Source organism: Arachis hypogaea, chromosome 16 (assembly GCF_003086295.3).
Source record: "Arachis hypogaea cultivar Tifrunner chromosome 16, arahy.Tifrunner.gnm2.J5K5, whole genome shotgun sequence".
Lineage (NCBI taxonomy): Eukaryota > Viridiplantae > Streptophyta > Magnoliopsida > Fabales > Fabaceae > Arachis > Arachis hypogaea.
Genome location: NC_092051.1, coordinates 103,416,661 through 103,430,281, shown reverse-complemented (window position 1 = coordinate 103,430,281; position 13,621 = coordinate 103,416,661). Strand labels below are relative to the sequence as shown.

General features: G+C 37.4%; 2 non-coding genes across 2 annotated transcripts; one reads left to right on the top strand and one right to left on the bottom strand.

The window, feature by feature from the left end:
- Positions 1-2,489: 2,489 nt before the first annotated feature.
- LOC112760241 (small nucleolar RNA R71) lies at positions 2,490-2,597 on the top strand. Its single transcript, XR_003180690.1, has one exon. It is a non-coding gene; the product is annotated as a small nucleolar RNA R71 (small nucleolar RNA).
- An 8,967-nt stretch (positions 2,598-11,564) lies between these two features.
- Positions 11,565-11,672, bottom strand: LOC112760614 (small nucleolar RNA R71). The gene has a single exon (XR_003181046.1). It is a non-coding gene; the product is annotated as a small nucleolar RNA R71 (small nucleolar RNA).
- Between the last annotated feature and the right edge of the window lie 1,949 nt (positions 11,673-13,621).

Sequence of the window (13,621 nt, the reverse complement as noted above, 5' to 3'; positions counted from 1 at the left end):
AAGGGGTTTATATAGGAGTGGGGAGGGGTTTAGGGTTCGGCCATTTAGGGTTGGGTTTGGGAGGGAAATTATTTTGAATTTAAAGGTAGGTGGGGTTTTTGGGGAAGAGAGGATAGATGTGAGTGGTGAAGAGGTGATGGGGAAGAGTGATTGAGTTGATTGGTGAGGGATATTTGGGGAAGAGTGTTATGAAAAGGTGTGAAGAGGAGAGAAGAAGTAGGTGGGGATCCTGTGGGGTCCACAGATCCTGAGGTGTTTGAGGAATTTTCATCCCTGCACTTTTTAGACGTGTGAAACGCCCTATATATGCAATCCTGGCGTTTAACGCCAGACTGCAGCATGTTTCTGGCGTTAAACGCCACTTCCATGCTTGTTTTGGGCGTTCAACGCCAGTCTGTAGCATGTTTCTGGCGTTAAACGCCAGTCTGATGCTTGTTTCTGGCGTTTAATGCCAGCTTTCCTCTGGGTGCAATCCTGGCATTTAAATGCCAGACTGCTGCTTGTTTCTGGCGTTTAACGCCAGTTTCATGCTCTGTTCTGGTGTTAAACGCCAGCCAGATGCTCCTTACTGGCGTTTAAACGCCAGTAAGCCCTTCCTCCAGGGTGTTCTATTTTCAATGCTGTTTTTCATTCTGTTTTTGATTTTTCAGTAGTTTTTGTGACTCCATATGATCATCAACCTAATAAAACATGAAATAACAAAGAGAAAATAAAATAAAAATGATTAAATAACATTGGGTTGCCTCCCAACAAGTGCTTCTTTAATGTCAATAGCTTGACAGTGAGCTCTCATGGAGCCTCACAGATAATCAGAGCAAGGTTAGGACCTCCCAACACCAAACTTAGAGTTTGGTTGTGGGGGTTCAACACCAAACTTAGAGTTTGGTTATGGCCTCCCAACACCAAACTTAGAGTTTGACTGTGGGGACTTTGGTTGACTCTGCAGTGAGAAAAACTTTTCATGCTTTCTCTCCATGGTTACAGAAGGAGATCCTTGAGTTTTAAACACAAGGTAGTCCTTATTCAGTTGAAGGACCAACTCTTCTCTGTCCACATCAATCACAGCTCTTGCTGTGGCTAGGAAGGGTCTTCCAAGGATGATGGATTCATCCTCTTCCTTCCCAGTGTCTAGGATTATGAAATCAGCAGGGATGTAAAGGCCTTCAACCTTTACTAACACGTCCTCTACTTGTCCATAAGCCTATTTTCTTGAGTTGTCTACCATCTCTAATGAGATTCTGGCATCTTGTACCTCAAAGATTCCCAGTTTCTCCATTACAGAGAGTGGCATGAGGTTTATCCCTGACCCAAGGTCACATAGAGCTTTCTCAAAGGCCATGGTGCCTATGGTACAAGGTATTAAGAACTTTCCAGGATCCTGTTTCTTCTGAGGTAATGTCAGTTGATCCAGATTACTCAGTTCATTGATGAGCAAGGGAGGTTCATCTTCCCAAGTCTCATTACCAAACAATTTGGCATTCAGCTTCATGATTGCACAAGGTACTTGGCAACTTACTCTTCAGTAACAACCTCATTCTCTTCAGAAGAAGAATATTCATCAGAGCTCATGAATGGCATAAGGAGGTTTAATGGAATCTCTATGGTCTCCAGATGAGCCTCAGAGTCCTTTGGTTCCTCAGAGGAAAGCTCCTTATTGATCTCTGGACGTCCTAGGAGGTCTTCCTCACTGGGGTTCACGTCCTCTCCCTCCCTTGTAGGTTCGGCCATGGTAATCAATTCAATGGCCTTGCACTCTCCTTTTGGGTTTTCTTCTGTATTGCTTGGGAGAGTACTAGGAGGGGTTCCAGTGATCCCTTTACTCAGCTGGCCCACTTGTGCTTCCAAATTCCTAATGGAGGACCTTGTTTCATTCATGAAACTTAAAGTGGCCTTAGATAGGTCAGTGACTATATTTGCTAAGCTAGATAGATTCTGCTCAGAATTCTCTGTCTGTTGCTGAGTGGATGATGGAAAAGGCTTGCTATTGCTAAACCTGTTTCTTCCACCATTATTAAAGCCTTGTTGAGGCTTTTGTTGATCCTTCCATGAGAAATTTGGATGATTCTTCCATGAGGGATTATAGGTGTTTCCATAGGGTTCACCCATGTAATTCACCTTTACTATTGCAGGGTTCTCAGGATCATAAGCTTCTTCTTCAGAAGATGCCTCTTTAGTACTGTTGGATGATTTCTTCAATCCATTCATACTCTGAGAGATCATATTGACTTGATGAGTCAATATTTTATTCTGAGCCAATATGGCATTCAGAGTATCAATTTCAAGAACTCCCTTCTTCATAGGCGTCCCATTATTCACAGGATTCCTTTCAGAAGTGTACATGAACTGGTTATTTGCAACCATGTTAATGAGTTCTTGAGCTTCTGCAGGCATTTTTTTAGGTGAATGGATCCACCTACAGAATGGTCCAGTGACATCTTTGATAGCTCAGACAGACCATCATAGAATATATCCAGGATGGTCTATTCTGAAAGCATGTCAGAAGGACACCTTTTGGTCAGTTCCTTGTATCTCTCCCAAGCTTCATAGAGGGATTCACCTTCTTTCTATCTAAAAGTTTGAACATCCACTCTAAGCTTACTAAGCTTTTGAGGAGGAAAGAACTTGGCTAAGAAAGCCGTGACCAGCTTATCCCAAGAGTTCAGGCTATCTTTAGGTTGAGAGTCCAACCATACTCTAGCTTTGTCTCTTACAGCAAATGGGAAAAGCATAAGCCTGTAGACCTCGGGATCAACCCCATTGGTCTTAACAGTATCACAGATCTGCAAGAATTCAGTCAAGAACTGAAAAGCATCTTCAGATGGAAGTCCATGAAACTTGCAGTTCTGTTGCATCAGAGAAACTAATTGAGGTTTAAGCTCAAAATTGTTTGCTCCAATGGCAGGGATTGAGATGCTTCTTCCATGTAGATTAGAATTAGGTGCAGTAAAGTCACCAAGCATCTTCCTTGCATTATTATTATTTTTGGCCATGTTGTCTTCTTTTTCAAAAATTTCTGTCAGATTTTCTCCAGAGAGTTGTGCTTTAGCTTCCCTTAGCTTCCTCTTCAGAGTTCTTTCAGGTTCAGGATCAGCTTCAACAAGAATGTTCTTATCCTTGTTCCTGCTCATATGAAAAAGAAGAAAACAGAAAAGAAAATATGGAATCCTCTATGTCACAGTATAGAGATTCCTTTATGTGAGTAGAAGAATAAAGAGAATAAAAGTGAAGAAAGATGGATAATCCAAACACAAGGGTGAGGATAAGAGCTGAGATATGAGATGAAGAGAAGTGTTAGTAAGTAAATAAATAATTAGAAGGAGATGAAAGGAATTCGAAAATTAAAAAAATATTTTAAAATTAAATTTAGAATTCGAAAATTAAAATGGAAATTAAATTAAATTAAATTTTTAAAACAATTAATTAATTAAAAAGGAATTTTTGAAAAAGAGGAAGGTATTTTCGAAAATTAGAAGGAGAGAGTTAGTTAGGTAGTTTTTTTTAAAAAGATATGATTGAAATTGAAAAAGATATGATTGAAACAAAAAGATAAGATTGATTGAAAAAGATTTGAAAATCAAATTTGAAAAGATAAGAAGTTAGAAAAGATTTTGAAATTGATTTTGAAAAAGATGTGATTGAAATTTATTTTGAAAAAGATTTGAAAAAGAAATTTAAAAAGATATGATTCTAGAGTTTAAAGATTGAACCTTTCTTAATATGCAAGTAACAACTTTGAAAAATTTTGAATCAAAACATTAAATGCTAATAAAATTTTCGAAAATTAAGAAATAAAATAAGAAAAATAATTTTGAAAATTAATTTGAATATTTTCAAAAAAATGAAAAAGATTTTGAAAAATTTTAAAAAGGTATTCGAAAATATGAAAAGAAAATTGAAAAAGATTTGATTTTGAAAAAGATTTTGAAAAAGATAAGATTTTTAAATTGAAAATTTGATTTGACTCATAAAAACAACTAGATTTTTAAAAAATTTTGAAAAAGTCAACTCAAATTTTTTATTTTGATGAGTGAAAAAGGGAAAGATATTTTTTTTTTATTTTTGAATTTTTAATGATGAGAGAGAAAAACATAAAATTGACACAAAACATAAAAATTATGAATCAAAACAACTAATGCATGCAAGAACACTATGAATGTCAAGATGAACACCAAGAACACTTTGAAGATCAAGATGAACATCAAGACTTATTTTTGAAAATTTTTAAGAAAAGAAAAACATGCAAGAAACCAAACTTAGAAATTTTCAAACTTTAGACACTAACGAATTGAAAATGCATATAAAAAACAAGAAAAGACACAAAAGAAGAAAATATGAAGATCAAACAAGAAGACTGGCCAAGAACAGCTTGAAGATCATGAAGAATGCAATGCATGAAATTTTCAAAAATAATTAAAAAGATGCAATTGACACCAAACTCAAAACTTGACTCTAGACTCAAACAAGAAACACAAAAATATTTTTGATTTTATGATTTTATAAATTTTTTTGGATTTTTTCGAAAATTAATTGGGAAAAACGAAAAAGAAGAAATTAATTTTTTTGTATTTTTCAAAAATAAGAAATAAAAAGCTTAAAATTAAAATAAAATTACCTAATCTGAGTAACAAGATGAACCGTCAGTTGTCCAAACTCGAACAATCCCCGGCAACGGCGCCAAAAACTTGGTGTGCGAAATCGTGATCATTCCTTCCTTGGTAACGGCGCTAAAAACTCAATACGCACGTTCATGTTCTTAATTCTGTTTCACAACTTCATACAACTAACCAGCAAGTGCACTGGGTCGTCCAAGTAATAAACCTTACGTGAGTAAGGGTCGATCCCACGGAGATTGTCGGCTTGAAGCAAGCTATGGTCACCTTGTAAATCTCAGTCAAGCGGATTCAAATGTATTAAGAGATTATAGTGTACTAAAAGATAATTAAAATAGGATAGAGATACTTATGTAATTCATAGGTGAGAATTTCAGATAAGCGTATAGAGATGCTTTTCGTTCCTATGAACCTCTGCTTTCCTGCTATCTTCATCCAACCATTCCTACTCCTTTCCATGGCAAGCTTTATGTAGGGCATCACCGTTGTCAATGGCTACATCCCATCCTCTTTGTGAAAATGGTCCAATGCGCTGTCACTGCATGGCTAATCATCTGTCGGTTCTCGATCATACTGGAATAGGATTTACTATCCTTTTGCGTCTGTCACTACGGCCAGCACTCGTGAGTTTGAAGCTCGTCACAGCCATCCCTTCCCAGATCCTACTCGGAATACCACAGACAAGGTTTAGACTTTTCGGATCTCAGGAATGGCCATCCATAGGTTCTAACTTATACCACGAAGACTCTAATAGCTCGGACTCGGTCCCCTGTATTAGATATCTAAGAGATACTCATTCTAGCTTGTTTGCATGTAGAACAGAAGTGTTTGTCAGGCACGCGTTCATAGGTAAGAATGATGATAAGCGTCACATAATCATCACATTCATCATGTTCTTGGGTGCGAATGGGTATCTTAGAGAAGGAATAAGCTTGAATTGAATAGAAAAACAGTAGTACTACTTTATATTAATTCATGAGGAACAGCAGAGCTCCACACCTTAATCTATGGTGTGTAGAAACTCTACCGTAGAAAATACATAAGTGATAATGGTCCAGGCATGGCCGAATGGCCAGCCCCCAAAACGTGATCAAAGGATCAAAAGATAATCCAAAGATGTTCCAAAGATGTAAATACAATAGTAAAAAGTCCTATTTATACTAAACTAGTTACTAGGGTTTACAGAAATAATTAAATAGTGCAGAAATCCACTTCCGGGGCCCACTTGGTGTGTGCTTGGGCTGAGCATTGAGCTTTACACGTGTAGAGGTCTTTCTTGGAGTTGAACGCCAGTTTGTAACCTATTTCTGGCGTTTAACACCACTTTGCAACTTGTTTCTGGCGTTTGACTCCAGAATGCAGCATGGAACTGGCGTTCAACGCTAGTTTACATCGTCTATCCTTAATCAAAGTATGGACTATTATATATTTCTGGAAAGCCCTGGATGTCTACTTTTCAACGCAATTGAGAGCGCGCCAAATTGAGTTCTGTAGCTCTAGAGAACCCACTTTGAGTGCAGGGAGGTCAGAATCCAACAGCATCTGCAGTCCTTCTTCAACCTCTGAATATGATTTTTGCTCAAGTCCCTAAATTTTAGCCAGAAATTACCTGAAATCACAGAAAAATACACAAAATCATAGTAACATTCAGAAATGTGAATTTTAACTAAAAACTAATAAAAATATACTAAAAACTAACTAAATTATACTGAAAACTATGTAAAAACAATACCAAAAAGCGGATAAATTATCCGCTCATCATCTACTCCATTGATATGAATACCATTCTTATAGACATGTAAAGGGAATAAAAAGAAGATATGATAATTCGAATAAAGTAATAATAGAAAATTAATTAAAGGTAAAAATAATTCTTTGCATTAATAAATTCCAAAGCCATAAACATCCATATCTGAACAGGGTTAATGGGTGATAAAAAGAGTAAACGAATAAGGAAACAAACTAGAATGATGAAAACTTCAACGGAGGTAGTAACTCTTCTCGATATCCAAATCAAAAGCATAAAATCCTAGAACTATGAATATGAAGAACCCTAGAGGAGGTAGTATTTTTCTCCCTAAGATTCAAAGCAAAAAAAAACTAAAAACTCTGTAAATTGTGAATGTGTCAATGTGTCTTGAGTCTCTGCTTGTCCCCTGGCTCTAGTCTGCGTTTCTGGGCCGAAAACTGGGTCCAAACTCAGCCCAAAATCGCCCCCAGCGTCTTCTGCACTTTCTACACGTGGCGCACATCATGCGTACGCGTCAGTCATGCGTACGCGTCGATGGTCTTCTTCGCCTGTCATGCGTACGCGTCAGGTACACGCACGCGTCACCATGCAATTTCGCTTTTCATGCGTACGCGTCAAGTATGTGCACACGTCGCTGTGGAAATCTCCAACTCACGCGCACGCATCAGGTATGTGCGCACGTCGTTCTTCGCCGGTCAGCTCCTTACTTTCGTGTGTTCCTTTCATTTTTTGCAAGCTTCTTTTCAATCCTCTAAGCAATTCCTACCTTATAAAGCCTGAAAACACTTAACACACGGATCACGGCATCGAATGGTTTAAAAGGACATTAAAAATATACAATTTAAGGGCGTATAAAGCGAGTTTTGAATCATAGAATAGAATCAGGAAGGAATTGTAAAATCATGCAAATTGTATGAATAAGTGTGCAAAGACTTGATAAAAAACACTCAATTTAGCACAAGATAAATCACAAAATAGTGGTTTATCACTGGGCCAGTAGATTCAACAAGGAAATATAGTTACAACATTGTGATAGCAGTCGTAGGATTGGGGACATGACAACAAACCTCTTCGAGTGCATGAATGTAGTTTTGAAGGGTGCGGTATTTATCGATTTCATCCATTATTAGATGTACTTACAAGAGGCTGCAACAGTTGTTCGTCATGAAGAGTAAGGAGGCATAGGCACAACTAGCAGCCAGTAATTAGTTTTCTTAGTGGCTGCTATTGAGAAGAATAGAGAAGGAATCCTGATGAGCGGATAATTTATACACTTTTTGGCATTGTTTTTAGTATGTTTTTAGTATATTTTAGTTAGTTTTTATTATGTTTTTATTAGTTTTTAAATAAAAATCACATTTCTGGACTTTACTATGAGTTTGTGTATTTTTCTGTGATTTCAGGTATTTTCTGGCTGAAATTGAGGGACCTGAGCAAAAATCTAATTCAGAGGCTGAAAAAGGACTGCAGATGCTGTTGGATTCTGACCTCCCTGCACTTGAAGTGGATTTCCTGGAGCTACAGAAGCCCAATTGGCGCGCTCTCAATTGCGTTGGAAAGTAGACATCCTGGGCTTTCTAGCAATAAATAATAATCCATACTTTACTCAAGATTTGATGGCCCAAACCGGCATTCCAAGTCAGTATAGAAATTCTGGCGTCAAAACGCCAGAAGTGGCATAAAAGCTGGAGTTAAACGCCCAAACTGGCACAAAAGCTGGCGTTTAACTCCAAGAAAAGTCTCTACACGTGAAAGCTTCAATACTCAGCCCAAGCACATACCAAGTGGGCCCGGAAGTAGATTTCTGCATCATTTACTCATTTCTGTAAACCCTAGGTTACTAGTTCTCTATAAATAGGACCTTTTGCTATTGTATTTAGGGACTTTTGATCTTTGATTAGTCTTATGCTATCTTAGAACTTTATGAGGGCTGGACATTTGATCATGCCTAGACCTTATTCTTATGTATTTTCAACGGTGGAGTTTCTACACACCATAGATTAAGGTGTGGAGCTCTGCTGTTCTTCATGAATTAATGCAAAGTACTACTATTTTTCTATTCAATTCACGCCTACTTCTTCTCTAAGATATACACTCGTTCTTCAACTTGATGAATGTGATGATCCGTGACACTCATCATCATTCTCACCTATGAACGCGTGCCTGACAACCACTTCCGTTCTACATGCAATCAAGCTTGAATGTGTATCTCTTGGGTTTCTAATCTAAGATTAGAACCTTCGTGGTATAGGCTAGAATTATTGGCGGCCATTCCTGAGGTCCGAAAAGTCTAAACCTTGTCTGTGGTATTCCAAGTAGGATTTGGGAAGGGATGACTGTGACGAGCTTCAAACTCGCGAGTGTTGGGCGTGTGACAGACGCAAAAGGATCAATGGATCATATTCCAACATGATCGAGAATCGACAAATGATTAGCCGTGCGGTGACAGCGCATTTTGAACATTTTCACTGAGAGGACGGGAAGTAGCCATTGACAACGGTGATGCCCAACATAAAGCTTGCCATGGAAAGGAGTATGAATGATTGGAAGAAGGCAATAGGAAAGCAGAGGTTCAGAAGGAACAAAGCATCTTCATACGCTTATCTGAAATTCCTACCAATGAATTACATAAGTATCTCTATCTTTATTTTATGTTTTATTCATCTTTTACTTATCAATCCTCCATAACCATTTGAATCTGCCTGACTGAGATTTACAAGATGACCATAGCTTGCTTCAAGCCGACAGTCTCCGTGGGATCGACCCTTACTCACGTAAGGTTTATTACTTGGACGACCCAGTGCACTCGCTGGTTAGTTGTGCAGAGTTGTGATAAAGAGTTGAGATTACAATTGTGCGTGCCAGTTGTTGGCGCCATTGATGATCACAATTTCGTGCACCAAATTTTTGGCACCGTTGTCGGGGATTGTTCGAGTTTGGACAACTGACGGTTCATCTTGTTGCTTAGATTAGGTAATTTTATTTTATGTTTAAGCTTTTTACTTCTTATTTTTGAAAAAATTTTCAAAAATACAAAAAAAAATTTCTATTTTGTTCTTCAGAGTTTTTAAGAATGAATTCTAGAGTTTCATGATGATTTGTTGAAGTCTGGCTGGCTGTGAAGCCATGTCTAATCTTTTCGACTGAGGTTTCAACTTATCATCACAAGAGCTTGTTGATTTCTATCAATTTTGCTGTTGAAAGTAATGATCTGCTAAAGCTTGGCTGGCCATTGGCCATGTCTAGTATTTTGGACCGAAGCTTTCACTGAAAGCTTGGCTGGCTAGTAAGCCATGTCTAATTCCTGGAATTCTCATTAAAAATTTTGAATCCCTTTATTTTCCTTTCCATATAATTTTCGAAAAATCACAAAAAAAAAATTATAAAATCATAAAAATAAAAAATATTTTATGTTTTTTGTTTGAGTCTAGTGTCAATTTTTAAAGTTTGGTGTCAATTGCATGTCTTTCTTCTTCTTGCATTTTTCGAATATATGTAATATGTTCTTCATTGATTTTCCAGCTGTTCTTGATGATTTCATTGCTCTGATCTTTAATTTCTCTTATTTTGTGTCTTTTGTTGTTTTTCATATGCATTTTCAATTTGTTATAGTCCTTAGTATACAAACTTCTATGTTTGGTGTCTTGCATGCATTGCTTATTTGATCTTAGTTGCATTCTTTTTATTATTGTTTCTCATCATTAAAAATTCAAAAAAAATTTAAAAAAATTTGTCTTTTCAAGTCAATAACACAGAGAATTGAAGATTCAAAACATTCAGCAGAGGAATCACACAGAAAAAGCTGGACGTTCAAAACGCCCAGTGAAGAAGAAAAACTGGCGTTTAAACGCTAGCCAGGGTGCCTGGCTGGGTGTTAAACACCCAAAAAGGTAGCATTTTGGGCGTTAAACGCCAGAATGGATGCCATTCTGGGCGTTTAACGCCAGGAGGACACTAGAGGAAAGATTTTGTTTTTAATTCAAATCTTTTTCAAATTTTCATAATTTTTCAAAATCAAATTTTTTTCAAATCATATCTTTTCAATCATATCTTTTTAAAATCAATTTCTTTCAATTTTTTATTTATTACTATTTTCGAAAATCCTTGCTACAATTAGTGATTTAATTCAAAATTTTCAAGTTGTTACTTGCCTATTAAGAAAGGATCAAAAGTTTTAATTCTAGAATCATATCTTTTAATTTCTTATTGGTCAAGTAATCAACTTTAATTCTAAAAACTTTCTTCTTTTAAATTTGATTCTCAATCATATCTTCTCAATCATACCTTCTCAATCACATCTTTTTCAAAATTAATTTTCAATCATATCTTTTTTATTTCTAATTTCAAAATCTTTTCCAAAAATCACTTAATTTCTTTCCCAATCTTAGTTTTCGAAAATCATTTACTAAATTTTCAAAATTTCTATTAATTATTTCAAAATCTTTTACTTTATTTTCGAAAATTCTTCCCCTCTTCTCACATCTTTCTATTTAAAGGACTAACACCTCTCCATTATCAACAATTCGAACTCTATCTCTCTTGATAAGTTCGAATTCTCTCTTCTCTACCTCATCCTTCTATTTTTATTTTCCTCTGACACCTCAAGGAATCTCTATACTGTGACATAGAGGATTCCATATTTTCTTCTCCTCCCTTTTCATATGAGCAGGAGCAAGGACAAAGGCATTCTTGTTGAAGCTGATCCTGAACCTGAAAGGACCTTAAAGAGAAAGCTAAGAGAAGCTAAAGTACAACTCTCTATAGAGGACCTAACAGAACTTTTCAAACAAGAAAAAGCCATGGCAGCCGAAAACAACAACAATGCCAACAATGCAAGGAAGGTGCTTGGTGACTTTACTGCACCTACTCCTGACTTCTATGGGAGAAGCATCTCAATCCCTGCCATTGGAGCAAAAAACTTTGAGCTTAAGCCTCAATTAGTTTCTCTAATGCAACAGAATTGCAAGTTTTATGGACTTCCATTGGAAGATCTTCATCAGTTTTTGGCTGAATTTTTGCAAATCTGTGACACTGTCAAGACCAATGGGGTTGATCCTGAGGTCTACAAGCTTATGCTTTTTCCCTTTGCTATAAGAGACAGAGCTAGAACATGGTTGGATTCACAACCTAAAGAAAGCCTGAACTCTTGGGAAAAGCTAGTCAATGCCTTCTTGGCAAAGTTCTTTCCACCTCAAAAATTGAGCAAGCTTAGAGTGGAAGTCCAAACCTTCAGACAGAAAGAAGGTGAATCCCTCTATGAAGCATGGGAAAGATACAAGCAATTGATCAGAAGGTGTCCTTCTGACATGCTTTCAGAATGGAGCATCATAGGTATTTTCTATGATGGTCTATTTGAACTGTCTAAGATGTCATTGGACAGCTCTGCTGGAGGATCTCTTCATCTGAAGAAGATGCCTGCAGAAGCTCAAGAACTCATTGAAATATTTGCAAATAACCAATTCATGTACACTTCTGAAAGGAATCCTGTGAATAATGGGACAAATCAGAAGAAATGAGTTTTTGAAATTGATACTCTGAATGCCATATTGGCTCAGAACAAAATATTGACTCAACAAGTCAATATGATTTCTCAAAGTCTGTCTGGAATGCAAGCAGCAACAGGCAGTACCAAAGAAGCTTCATCTGAAGAAGAAGCTTATGATCCTGAGAACCCAGTAATGGAAGAGGTGAATTACATGGGAGAACCCTATGGAAACACCTATAATCCTTCATGGAGAAATCATCCAAACCTCTCATGGAAGGATCAACAGAGGCCTCAACAAGGCTTCAACAACAATAATGGTGGAAGAAATAGGTTTAGCAATAGCAAGCTCTTTCCATCATCTTCTCAGCAACAGACAGAGAATTCTAAGTAGAGCCACTCTGACTTAGCAACTGTAGTCTCTGATCTAATTGAAACCAGTCAAAGTTTCATGACTGAAACAAGGTCCTCCATTAGAAATTTGGAGGCACAAGTGGGTCAGCTGAGCAAGAAAGTTACAGAACTCCCTCCTAGTACTCTTCCAAGCAATACAGAAGAGAATCCAAAAGGAGAGTGTAAGGCCATCAACATACCCCACACGACCAAACCTGGAGAAGAGGAAGAGGCAGTGATCTCCACTGAAGAAGACCTCAATGGACGTCCACTGGTCTCTAAGGAGTTCCTTAATGAGGAACCATGGGAATCTGAGGCTCACACTGAGACAATAGAGATTCCATTGAACTTACTTTTGCCATTCATGAGCTCTGATGAGTATTCTTCCTCTGAAGAGGATGAAGATATTACTGAAGAACAAGTTACTAAGTACCTTGGAGTAATCATGAAGTTAAATGCCAAGCTATTTAGTAATGAGACATGGAAGGATGAAACCTCCTTGCTCACCAAAGAACTGGATAACTTGACTAGGCAGAAATTACCTCTAAAGAGACAAGATCCTGGAAAGTTCTCAATACCTTGTACCATAGGCACCATGATCTTTGAGAAGACTCTGTGTGACCTAGGATCAAGCATAAACCTCATGCCTCTCTCTGTAATGGAGAAGCTAGGGATCATTGAGGTACAAGCTGCAAGAATCTCACTAGAGATGGCAAATAATTCAAGGAAATAGGCTTATGGACTTGTAGAGGATGTCTTGGTAAAGGTTGAAGACCACTACATCCCTGCTGATTTCATAGTCCTAGACACTGGGAAGTGTATGGATGAATCCATCATCCTTGGCAGACCCTTCCTAGCCACAGTAAAAGTTGTGATTGATGTTGACAGAGGAGAATTGGTCCTTCAAGTGAATGAGGACTCCCTTGTGTTTAAAGTTCAAGGATCTCCCTCTGTAACCATAGAGAAGAAGCATGAAAAGCTTCTCTCAATGCAGAGTCAAACAAAATACCCACATTCAAACTCTAAGTTTGGTGTTGGGAGGCCACAACCAAACTCTAAGTTTGGTGTTGAGAGGCCATTATCATACTCTGAGTATCTGTGAGTCTCCATGAGAGCCCACTATCAAGCTATTGACATTAAAGAAGCGCTTGTTGGGAGGCAACTCAATTTTACTTATCTATGTTATATTTCTATTTTCCATTGTTATTTTATGTTTTCTATAGGTCGATGATCATGTGAAGTCACAAAAACAATTGAAAAAGCAAAAACAAACTGAAAAATAGAATGAAAAACAGCACACTCTGGAGGAGAAAAACGCCAGTAAGGGCAGCAGAATGGGTGTTAAACACGCAGTCTGGCACCATTCTGGGTGTTTAACGCCAGAAA